This window comes from Falco peregrinus, chromosome 9 (genome assembly GCF_023634155.1).
Source record: "Falco peregrinus isolate bFalPer1 chromosome 9, bFalPer1.pri, whole genome shotgun sequence".
In the NCBI taxonomy this organism is placed as follows: Eukaryota; Metazoa; Chordata; class Aves; order Falconiformes; family Falconidae; genus Falco; species Falco peregrinus.
In genome coordinates this window covers 710,116-722,655 of record NC_073729.1, presented here as the reverse complement: position 1 = coordinate 722,655, position 12,540 = coordinate 710,116, and the positions used below count along the sequence as shown (strand labels likewise).

The 12,540-nt window shown below is 48.4% G+C and overlaps 1 pseudogene; it reads right to left on the bottom strand.

Annotated features, from left to right (window-relative positions):
• The window catches only part of LOC129785156 (hydrocephalus-inducing protein-like), a 91,229-nt pseudogene that overhangs the window by 6,197 nt on the left and 72,492 nt on the right, over nucleotides 1–12,540 (bottom strand).

Genomic DNA, 12,540 nt, shown 5'->3' with positions numbered 1-12,540 from the left:
GAGGCATGGCCCTGAGCACTGAGCACAGGTGCCTCTCAACATGGGCTGCTTTCAAAGCACGGCTGTGCTCACAGCGAGCTGGGCAGAACTAGCTCGTTAAGCAACATTTCTCATTTGGAGCTGAAGCCAGGACACCCCACGCCAGGCAGCGTGCTGGGCATGGGTACGCGGGGAAAGGTGGCCAGCTGCAAGGAAAGCGCCGGTACCTGGCTGTGAGAGGCACGCCAACACCTCCTGGCCAACACCATCCACGCCCACCACCAGCGCCAGCTCGTATCGCCTCACCGTGCTGGAACACAGGGTGACCTGGTAGAGGAGAAGAGCGTCAGATACTTAATCACTGCCAGAAGCCGTCAGCCACGCATGGTGTCCTCTGGCTCTCACCCACGCTCAGGAAAGGGAGCGATATTTTGCCTTAGTTCTCCTGCTGGTCCACGTGTAGACCACTGTCTTTCCGAGTAACAAAACTCTTCTGGCGATATCCGATTTATTAAGTACGCCTTGCATACCAGGGCATATGTAAGCTAAATTAAAGCACAATTCATGTTCTACTTGCCACTGGGACCAATTTTTACTCTCGACTACAACAGCATAAATCCAGAGGAAATCTGTTGACTTTCACAGAATGAGGCCAGCTTTACAGTGGGAAGCCGAGGGCAAAACGTGGCCCAGCAGCAGCTGTGCAGCTCATGGCTGCTGGAGCTTTTCCAGTCCTCGCTGCAGTGGATGCAACCATTCTGCTCCACACGAGAGGAAAGATAAGACCGGGAAGAACAGCAAACTGCTTTATGCAATGACATCTTTCTTTTAACAGTCACCTTCTGTCCCCATCCTTCCTCGGCCCACTTTAAATCAAATTGCTCTAAGCAGCTCAGACACACACGCATGGCTTCTGTGCTTGACCGGAGGGTACATGATCCTTGGCTTACAACTTTGGAAACAAAACGGTGCTCCGCCCCAGAGTACCCCAGCTCACAAAAACCTAACACGAACACCGATCTCTTACTTGCGTTATGCCCAAAGCCAGCAGCACTACAGCCCTCCTGCGCACCAGTGAAGCTTCAGCTCCACCTGCTGAAGCACATATGGCCGGGCTCGTGCCATACCTGGATACCCAGGGCTCCTTGGGAGCGGATGGTCCCCTTGCAGGGCATTATGGTGAATTCAGTTGGCTTGATGTGATGTTGGGCTCCCTTTCTCCAGGACAGGCAAGTGTTGTCTGATATCTGAGCAAAACTGGTGACGCTGCGCTGTCCTGAGCCTTCGCCAGGGATGCGAAGGTTGAAAGTCATGGGAACCAAGGAGGTGTTAGTGAGGCGACACGGCAGGGTGCGAGGAAAGCCTGGGAAGGTGAGACAAATATCAGTCAAGTCCCCGGCTATCCCGTGATTCCTGGTGTGACTCTCCTGTTAGGATAGACCGGTGCTTGTTGTTTATCTCTTTTCAGTGTGAATGAGAGGTAATGGAGAAGCTCAGGGAGGAGTGAGTTGTGACTGAAGTTGCTTTTTCCATGGATGGCACAGCTTGCTTCCTTGGCAATGGGCAGTGCCGTTGGTGCTGAAGAGCTGTCTCTACCTCTGAGGAGCTCTCTCACCTGCCCCCAAACCAGCCCCAACTCTTTCTCACTGATCAGTGTGCACCCAGACAGAGCATTTATTCTGAAAATTCAGTCTGTAAAATCCCCCATTAACTCCATGAACATTCCCCCAGTTTTCAATATATGAAAGTAGGGCATTGTCATGTAAGGAAAAGAAAGGATGAGACCGGGCACTACAACATGATGCGTTGCACTCTAATGCAGTTTCTCTAGGCAGGACCCTTAAGGCATCTCCTGTTTCTGGGCAACCAGACTGAGCACATGACAACTCGGCCCACCTCACTGCAGGCAAACCTGATGCTTCCTTAGAAATGAGCAGGAACTGTGTCTCACCTTACCTAACAAACGGGGACATCACATCCACACTGCCTTTGATTACTGCCCACAAAGCCTGACATCACTTCAGCTCTGACACTTGCTTTCCACAACGGAAAACCAGTGGTACAACCACACTGGGTGAGGGGGTGGCTGTTCTGCAGAGGCAGGACACCAGCCCGCAGCTTGGTCTGGAGCGGACACCAGCTCTGCCAGAAGACACCTCCCATGCCCTGCTTACCAAGTGCTATTTGAATAAAGACAGGGAGGAAAACCACCCGCAGACACAGCAGATAGTTCCTCTGTGCCCAGCAGCAGTGACCATTGCCCACCGCCAGCAATTACTCCGGCAGGGAGGCGGGGGTGGGGCACAGAAAGGACATGCACCGACTGACCCACTGCACAGCCCCAAATGGGACCGAAGTCACCAGATGCAGACAACAGCCAGCAGCACAGTGACAAGAAGCAAAAATACAATAGCTGCCTTCAGCTGAAAAGGCCTTGTTAATGAAATCAGATTAAAGTAGGATGAACCTCCTATTACACAACCGCATTTCTGCCGGTGCGTTTCTTGTGGGTCTATTTATTCAAAAGGAAGCAGAGAAGTGGCCGAGTGGTGATGCAGGAAGAGGGGGAAGTGGCTCAGGGAAAGTATTGAGATTTCCTAGAAAGTCCACGAACCGCATGAAACCACAGAGGCATCCTGGGCACAGAATGATCATGGCCCTTCAATCAATCCCCAATTGATTTCACATGTAAACTTTAGACCATCTCAGTACAAAGCCTTTTCTCTGAGACTCGAGATGGAGAATCAGAATCTGCATTTCAGTGGAGATGCTCTGGGTGCTCAGCCACCGGCTCCGTCAGTGGAGCAGTGCTTCGGCTGGGGAAGGAGAAGGAGCCCACATCTCTGGAGACATCACTGCCCAAACCAATGCCGAGCTACTGCCTGGGCTTATTACCAGGCAGGTGATAACGAGGAGCCCTCACAGCACAAATTAACAGCTCACACTAAAGGTCAAGTGGGTAAGTGGTGTCCTCGCCTTGCAACAGGAACGTTCACCCTGAGCAGCCACAGGCTAGCGTGTGGCTCCAACTCCCTTCTCCTGCAGCCCCATCCCCTGGGCCCTTCTGGGACAAGGGCTTTCACCATCATTCTGCCGCCAAGGATTGGGAGGTTGGGGCTGAGCAGGCTCTGAGGGCACCAGGAAAATACTGACTTTCTATTCCTTTGGTCCTGTTTGATCTCACGGCAGCAAAATACCACCTGAGCAAGCGGCAGCCCTGGTCTAACACCCTGAAGGCTGCTGTGGAGGAACACAAGTGACAGACGCTCCCAAAGCGCTTCATTTCAGTAAGGCACAGACCTCCCCACCAGCGGTCCAAGCCCAGGGCACACTCACCAAAGGAGACGTCGCCGAATGGAGGGAAGGTACATGGAAAGGGAAAGTCGGTCCGATGACACAGCCCCTGTAAGGACAAAGGCAGAGGAGGAACTGGCTTGGTTAAAAAGAACTGCAAAGCGTTCGGCTTTCGTTACCACCGGCACGGATAGAAGCTGGTCTCAGCAGCACGGTGGGTTTCAAATCAACCCGTCACCCCTGCGCTCGGCACAGCATCCCTGTGCACAGGGGCAGCCAAAGCAACGTGGTCAGCAGGTGGCAGCTGCTGAGGTGGCTCAGGGCACCAGGGCAGGCAGGGTACACCCCCAGGTTGCTGCTGGCCCAGTGAAGGACCCTGAACAAGTGATGGCTCTGTGCCTCAGTTTCCCCATCTGTCATGTGACGGGCAGAGCTGTCCATGCAGAAGCAGGTTCATTGTAACTAGCCCTCTCAGCCACAGGTTCCCTGCTTTGGTATCTCTTTGCTGGAACTGGCCTTTCCACGGGCTAGATGGACATCTTCCTCAGACCTTATTCCACACTACCATTATGCGTGCAGGATTTTGAGGCACGAATCCACAGGAGCCCCAGACATCTACTGAGAAACGCAGCACAAGTTCTACACAGTGGATGGTGGAATCTTGGAGGAAAGTATCAGCTTGTCACCAGTGCACCGGCTGACACATCCAAGAGCAAGACTGTTTGCACCACCGAACATGAGTGTCCTGAAGCCACCACACCAGCCCGCCCATCCCTAAATTCAGAGAGGTTCCAAACTCCCAAACTCACCAACATCCACTGAAATCAGCACTTGAAGCTGCACAACATTCATTAATTTCATGGTTGATGCCAATCAATGCCAGCTCTGCCTCTTGGTGAAAAAAACAAATACAGATCAAGGAGCACAGTGACCCGTGCCTCCTAGTTTTATTCACAGGACTGCCACCGGGTCTCTCGTACACATGAACAGACCCCAGCCTCCCGCAGGAGGGACCTGCACTCACCCGTCGTGTCCCAGTTCCAGCATCCCTTTCTAAAGAGCAAAAGAACAAGCGTTCAGGACCTCGTCAGGTCTGTTTCCAAAGCAAAGAGTGATCACCTATGGTTTGGGCATCTTCTGACTGCACAATCAAAAAGCACTCAAAATCTGACTTTCAGGAGTTTCAATCCCATGCTAATTCTCGATTCCTGGAGCTGAATCAGTTCCTGAGAACAAGTTAGGTAGCAAATCCCTTCTGGCAATGAGGTTCCCTCTCCAAGGACCTCACGTAATCAGACTTAACCTGCCAAGCCCCAGCATCCTACTCTGGATGGAGCAAAGGGAGCAGACATGCTTTCCGTAATAGCACTTGCCAAAAGACAATAGAAAACTGCCTCCAAACCAGCCACAACTGGGTCTCACACTGGGAAACTGCCAAGGGTGAGCCTTGCAGCGAGGGGGGAAATAACTGCCGTTTCTGCTGAGCACACAGGAGCTGTGCTCAAGGAAGTCAGACCTGAAGGACTGCCCAGAGGGCTCGGCCAAGCAGCCAGCCCAGAGCCCTGTGCGCTACAGCCGGTAACAGCGCAGCTTGCAAGAGAACGGGGGAAGAGGGCAGTCTTTATGGCAACAGCCACATCTTCCAATAGTGCTTCTGAAGGGAGATCGGGGTCCTCGCAGAGCAGGAAGGAGCACAAGGTAGGAGAGGAACCACCTGCACTCCCACCGCTGTTCCCTCCTCTGCAGCCCCATGTCCCACCAGCCAGCTCATCTCCACTCAAAAGAACTGGGAGTTTTTCCCTCCCTGGAGAACTAAATCCAGTGCACAACCCCCCCTGAAGAGGGAGGCTCGGCTTGCCCCGGTGGGTGGGCATCTCAAAAGCATTTGAAACAAACAGCTTGAGTTGTGGGGCTGGAGAATGAGAGATAAGGGCTGGACAGGGGTCCTTGGAACAAAGGCAAGACAGAAAGCAAGGAGGCAGATGCCATCTCGAGGAGAGGAGTCTGCAGTGGGAATTACTGTGGAGGCACCCCCCAGGCTCCTGTAACCCTCCTCACCTGACGGTCAAGGTCACGGGCTCAGGGGACCCATCCGCACTGAACCGGAATCCTTCTGTGAACTGCCCCAGGGCGGTGGAACTGAAGGAGATCTGGATGACTTGGAGGACATCTGGTAAAACGATGCCCTCCTGGGGGAGAAAGGAGAAGCAGGAGCCCAGAGCGGTCGCTGGAAGGACCAACTTGGAGGGGGCATCAATGACTCCTTTGTTAAACAGGATGACCTGCAGCAGCAAGAAAGCAAAATGGAAATACATGAGGAATCTTCTTTCCTTACAGAAGGCTGATTTGTTTTCTAATTAAACTTCTACAAAAGGCAGAAGATGCTGTGTGCTGCTGCTTGGCTGAAGCCAAAGAAAACACAACAGGACAGTTTCTGCCTTTGGGTTTTTGCATGCAAAAAACCCCAGTGATAACTTCACATAAACAGAGTCACTCTGGGTTTATTCCACTGACACAGAGCAGTCCGCTTGGACTTGCAGGGCTGAGGATGTGCTCAGCATCACCAAGGCGATGCAGACCTGCCCCAAAGAGCAGCAAAGGGCGGTCGCAGCATTACAGCGAATCGTCACCTAACTGCTCCCGCTCCAGATGAGCCCAGTCCTGCCAAGGGCAAAACACATTCAGCTCCCGTTACAGCCAGCAAGTTTACTGGATGTAGAAAATACCTTGGGACAGCCCCATAACCAGCTTCAGCAGCACTCCCCGACTCTGCTAGGGTACGTCAGTGAGGCCCATCTTATTCTTTTCTTTGATCTGAGAGTCTCTTTGTCTTTGCTCAACCAGACATGTCAAGAAAGGATGAGAGTGAGGGGCATAGCAGCTCCACCTGCTCTAAAGAATCTCTTTCATAAATATTCACAGCCATCATCTACTAATTTACCATTATTTACTGCTCCAACAAGCTACACAATCCTGCAGCATTTGCTGAGATTCAGCAAGAAATGCCCACACCTGCCTGTGAGTATCAGCACACTGGTGGTCACCAAACCTACCCAAAGCAAAGCTCTACAGTTTCCAAAGGCTGCAGGTGAAATCCGGCCATTTCTGTGGACTTATCTACCTGCTTGGCAGTTATTTTCCCTAAGTTTTGTCCTCGCAAAACCTGTCAGAAAAACTGAGACAGAAGCAGAGGTACAGCCCTTATTTTTTTAATTTTGCAGCTGCTGTTGAAAACATTCCTGTATTCAAATTCTGCACTGGTAACTTGGAAACTACTCATATGTTTTACACCTTAATTACAAATTGCACTTAGGGATCCTACACTGAAGTTTACCTCCAGTCTGGCTACTTAATACAGCACTTGGAGTATCATCTACTTATTCACATTTTCTCCAGTAATGAAACCAACACATTGATATATATAGAATCAATAAAGAATCAGCATTAAAAAATGCATACATACAGTGCACAATATTTTGGCAAGAAAACACCTTAACGTGTCCTTCCCTGCAACAGTCAAGCTTTTGAAAGTGTCTGGCACGATGTACTGCCTCATTTTCTACCGCCTCCAGTTGCTGTATCTTGGGGGTTTTTTTGGTTGGTTTTTTTTTGAGAAAACTTGCCACCATCGGCGGGGGGAGGCAAATACCCAGAAAGCTCCTTTGCTTCATTTCCAGAACTGCCCTGCTCTGTTCATAGAGCCAGAGGGGCACCAGGTCTGAAGGGTGGCAGGAGGCTGCTCAGCAGGGACAGCGCTCCCGGTGCCTGCGCGGGCAGCTCTGCGCGGGGAGGCTGCCCGGCTTCCCTCCGGCGCCAGGATCCAGCAAGTTGCGCTTCACTGAAAGGTGTTTGCAACGGACTCGAGTCGGAACACAACACCTTTGTTCCAGCTGCTTTTTAACTGCCAGGGTACCAGGGCGCAGTGCATCTAGGGCTGAAACAAAAGCCTCTGGATCCTGACCTTTTTGACCCGGTGTTGCTATCATGTGTCAAGGGCTGGATTTTCTGCATGAAGCCTCCCAGCTGGTCTCAAAGGGAGGTTGCCAAAACGCAGGGATCGGGGCTTTGTGGACAACATACACACCTTTCAGACCCCATCAAAACTATCCAGATTCTGCAAAAACTCCCACATTTAACTTACATCAAATAATGCGTGCACATAACTGCCTGTGTTGCCAGAAATCCAGCAGGTGCACAAAGCTCACTGCTGCCCCAGGGGCCATCAGGATCCACCCCAACCCCAGCAAGCCCCACTGCTCACCTCGTAGCTGGGGGCTGACGCAACAAAAACCTTCCCGATGTCCAGCTGGTCAAAGCTGAAGCGCAGCTGGGGCCCTATGCCGCTCCCTTTGATGCGCAGGGGCAGCCTGGTCTCACGGCCTGGGGAGAGGTTGCCATGTCAGTACAGAATTCTTTCGGTTCGCCTGGACTTTCCAGGCAGCCTCAGAGCCAGTCCCTGACTCCGGGCTGGGTGGCACCAGCACTAGATGCTCCGCGAGAAGATACGGGACCCTTCTCTTCCCTCAGCAGATCAATTTTGCGGCTGGTTTCTAACTTCTGACGGAGCCCTTGGGCTGGTTTGTAACTTAGCAATCAGTTTGCACCCTCAGAAAGTGATGCTGCATATAAAACATGATTTCTGAATTCCTTCCCATGCACTTAAACGAGCTTTGAAATCCATTCAGAGAAGGCACAAAGCTCACAAAACAGAACCGGAGAGAAAAATCTGCTGTCTGTATCGCTGCAATCGGAGACGACCGCACAGGAGCTGAGAAGTATGAGCCCAAGCAAGGCAGAGCAGCCTGCTGACAGCGATACCCCAGCAGCCTGCTGACAGCGACACGCGCACCCGAGCGCTGCCTCAAGCAGGCAGAGCATCTCAGCCACCACCTGCGCCTAACGTAGGGCTCCGTACCGGGGTGCTCCAGGGCTCACCGCCTGCAGCAGCGCCTTGTTAAGACGGGGCTTTATGGTCTCCAGAGAGCAGCACTCACCTGTTCCCACCATCAAACCAAGAGCTCAGCTTTGTAAAGACGCCCCACCTGAAGCATACTGAGCAGTTACGGAAAACCAGCCTCCTCGCTACTGAAACCAGATAAGCTCTAAGTGTACTGCTAACACACATATCCCTTGCTGCAAAGGCAACTGAGACCACAAGGCTTACAGCTGAACTCCAGGATGCTGAGTTTCTTCCTTAAGTCTGCTAAGATGGCATAGTGCAGGATCTTTCAGTCTGAAGCCTTTCTTGAACCACTGGAGCAGCCTAAAGTGCCTGAATTCTAGCTCAGGTTTTGGCTTAGGTCCCCCTGCTGTTATAGATTTGCTAAGAAGTTAAGATTGATTGACTTTATTTGATTGATTATTTGATTTTATAAAATCAATCATGTCATAGAAATATAAGAGGATAAGAAAATATATTTTAATGAAACTTATAGTTATAGTAAAAAGCGGCTATAGAAGATCCTCTGTACAGCCCCGTACCAAGGCCGGAGGAATTGGTCAGAATCACCTAGTAGGAATGTTTAGAACTTAGATAACAGACTTAAGATTTGAGATGATTGTTTATATGTAACCTAGGAGGATGTACTAACATGTCAAAATGAGAATTTATGTGAACTGGGGAGAGTCGAGTGAAGCAACCCATAGTTGCCGGCCAAGAAACAGTTACCTCAAGTGGCAGGTAATTCCGGCAGGGGGAGATCGAGACCACCGACTCACATACCACCTACCCAAATCGTACCCCAGACCCATTTCCGGACCTTTCTAACCTTTACTGCGCAGAATCGGGTATGGGAGGAGAGTATGTTAATGATTTATGGGAAATCTTACGATTATGCATGAATATTTAATGAATATGTATGAATGAGTTCTATACAAGGTGTATGATTTTGAACCATGGTGTGCGTCGATCGTGAGGGGACTCACTCACGCACCCGGCTGTCCATAAAGAAAAGTCTGCTTATCTACATCACATTGGTGTTGATAAGTTCTTCATTCCGAGATTTCGGTAACAGTTTTGGCGACCCAGATGGGACCTCGCTGAAGGAGACCGGAGGAGTCGGGGACCTGATCGGTTCCAGCTGGCACTGAGGATTTCTCGGGGATACCCATCGATCCCCGATCTGTAAGGCTCTTCGCGACGTTCCCTGGATTTTGGTAAGACACTTCTTCTTGTAATTGTAGTAAGTGGGTAGGAGTCCCACTATAATAAGTGTATGGTAAGGAGTGGGTTGGAGACCCACCAGTGGGTTTGAGTCTCACTGAGTAAGTCTGCCTGTCGGACGCGGTGAAAGCGGCGCAGGGTTGGACTATAAGGATCCTTGTGGAAGAGGAAGCCTAGGCGCCTGCCCGTAAGACATAAGCGAAAGCTATTGCAGGGTTGGACAAAAGTGGAAACAAGAGAACCTACATGCTCTAGTGTTCTCTAAGGTAGTGCCTCTAACAAGAAGTTAGGAGGGGTTTTTCTTCTGATACAGAATTGTTTATTGTGTCTGTGTATCGAGAAGAAAATTAAGAAGTGTATAATATTGTGTTTTATGTCTTTGTTTAAAGTAACAATTGTGGAAAAGTGTGAGTGTGGCTGTAAGGGTGAGACGTGCAATTAAGCACGAAAGCGAGTGTGGAGCGTGGATCCGCGGATCGGGGAGACAGAGTTGAATAATTGTGTATTGTACTGTGAGTGATTATACCATGGCATCTAAGTTAACTCGGTTGTTTAAAAGTAAAAGCATGCGTAATCTTGCTGTAAATGATAAAATCCCGAAAAATTCTCCATTGGGATGTTTATTGGCACATTGGGGAGATTTATATGAGGATTTGCCAATAAGCCAGATGATTGAGTATTGTAATAATTGGTGGCCTCTGTATACATTGGAAAATCAGGAAAAGTGGCCCATAAATGGAACACTGAATTATAATACTGTTCTGCAGTTAATGTTATACTGTAAAAGGGAAGGGAAATGGAGTGAAATGCCATATGTGGATTTGTTCTTTTACCTGAGACAGAGAAAAGACTGGCAGGATGAATGCAAGTTAACTGATGGAGATAATTTTGTGATGGCTGTAACTGCTGATAACAAGAAAGTAAAAAGGTGTTGCTCAACTTGTGAGATCGGGAAAGGTTGTTTAAAGAAAAAGATTGTCACTGAGAGTGATGATGGACCAGAATTAGATATATCCCCTCTTAGGAGAGAAAGGAATCAGGGTCGAGAATCTAGGGCACGAGAACAGGCGATTGAACCGGATAGCAGTGGAACAGGAGATGTGGAAGAGAGATTATCGGAGATTGTAATTCATACTCCTGTTTCACGGAGAACTCGGCAACAGACACAGACTATAGCTCCCCTGCGACAGGGAGTTGGTAGTGATGGACCGGTCTATGTGAAAGTACCTTTTACAGCTATGGATTTGATGACTTGGAAGCAGGCAGCAGGAAATTATAGAGAAGATCCTGAAAAAGTGGGCAAGGTGGCAGATACTATAACTAGAACACAGAATCCAGACTGGAATGATTTACAGGTGATCCTGGATAATGTGTTAGATGATACAGAGAAGCAAACGGTATTAAAAGCTGGTAAAGCTCAGGCAGAGTTGGATGTGATGAGTGGAATTACAGGTGGAACAATAGAACAGAATTTTCCATCTGGGGATCCGCAGTGGGATCCAAATAATGTAACATATAGAGAAAGACTGAGACGGTATCAGAAATGGGTTTTATATGGGATTAGACATGCCATGCCTAAATCTCTGAATTGGTCTAAATTATATGAAGTAAGACAAGATAAAAATGAATCTCCCTCAGCATTTTGGGAACGATTAAAGGAAGCTGCCAGAAAACATACTGATTTGAGAGTGGAAACAGAGGCAGCACAAATGCAACTGGCTTTGATTTTTATGGGGCAATCGGCACCAGATATAAGGAAAAAACTCCAGAAACTGGAGGGAGAGAATTCAAGGAGTTTGAATACAATGCTGGAAGTCGCATGGAGGGTATATAACAACAGAGAAAGAGAAGAAAGAAAATCAAGGAGAACAGATTTATTGGCAGTAATGACGGGAACGGTAGACAGAGGAAGGGGCAGAGGAAGAGGACGAGGATTTAATGGGAGGGGAGGTTGTATGCACTGTGGCCATCGGAAATTTAATACCCCCTTAGGAGTAAATCAGTGTGCTTTGTGTAGAGAGGAAGGACATTGGAAAAAGGATTGCCCTAGAAACAAGAGTGTTTCTCACGACCTTGCCAAGATAATGATTTTAGACGACTGAAGGGGACCGGAGGGAACCCAGCTGAACCTCTGGTTAAAATTTAGCTGGGAGATAAAGAAGTTAAATTTTTAGTAGATACAGGAGCGACATTTTCGGTATTAAATACATGTAAAGGAAAAATAGGAACAAAACCAGCCAATATAATAGGAGCAACAGGGAAAGAAGAAAACCAGGCCATTCCTACAACACCTAGATTTGAAATTTGGAAATAAGATAATTACACATGAATTTTTGTATGTACCAGAATGTCCGATACCCTTGTTAGGAAGAGATTTGTTGTCTAAATTAAATGCACAAATTGTTTTTGATGAAGGAGAACTTTTCTTGAAAATACCTGAGTCAAAAATGGGAGAAATCTTGATGATACACGAAAGAGTAAAGGAACAAGAAATTCCACCGGAGGTGGATTTGGCAGTGATCCCTACTGTATGGGAAACAGATATTCCTGGTAAATTGAAACTAGCAGAGCCTGTTAAGATAGATTTGAAGGAAGGCGCAGGAACAGTGAGAATTAAACAATATCCAATCAAATCAGAAGTGAGACAGGAATTGAAGAAATTGAGTGATAAATTTTTGGAGTATAACATTTTGGAAGAATGTGAATCTGAGTATAAGACTCCTATTTTACCAGTCAGAAAACCCTCGGGTGAATATAGGCTGGTACAAGACTTGAGAGCAGCAAATCAAATAGTTAAGGACATTTATCCTGTAGTAGCAAATCCTTATACACTGTTAACAGCATTAAGGGACACTTATCAACGGTTTACAGTGCTTGATTTAAAAGCTGCTTTCTTTTGTATACCTTTGGAAAAAGAAAGCAGAAAACTGTTTGCTTTTGAATGGGAAAATCCTCAAACCGGGCGAAAGATGCAGTTGACATGGACTAGATTACCCCAAGGATTTAAAAACAGTCCAACTATCTTTGGAAATCAATTAGCAAAGGAACTTGAAATGTGGAAACAGGATAAATCAAGACCTGGGCATTTACTTTTACAATATGTG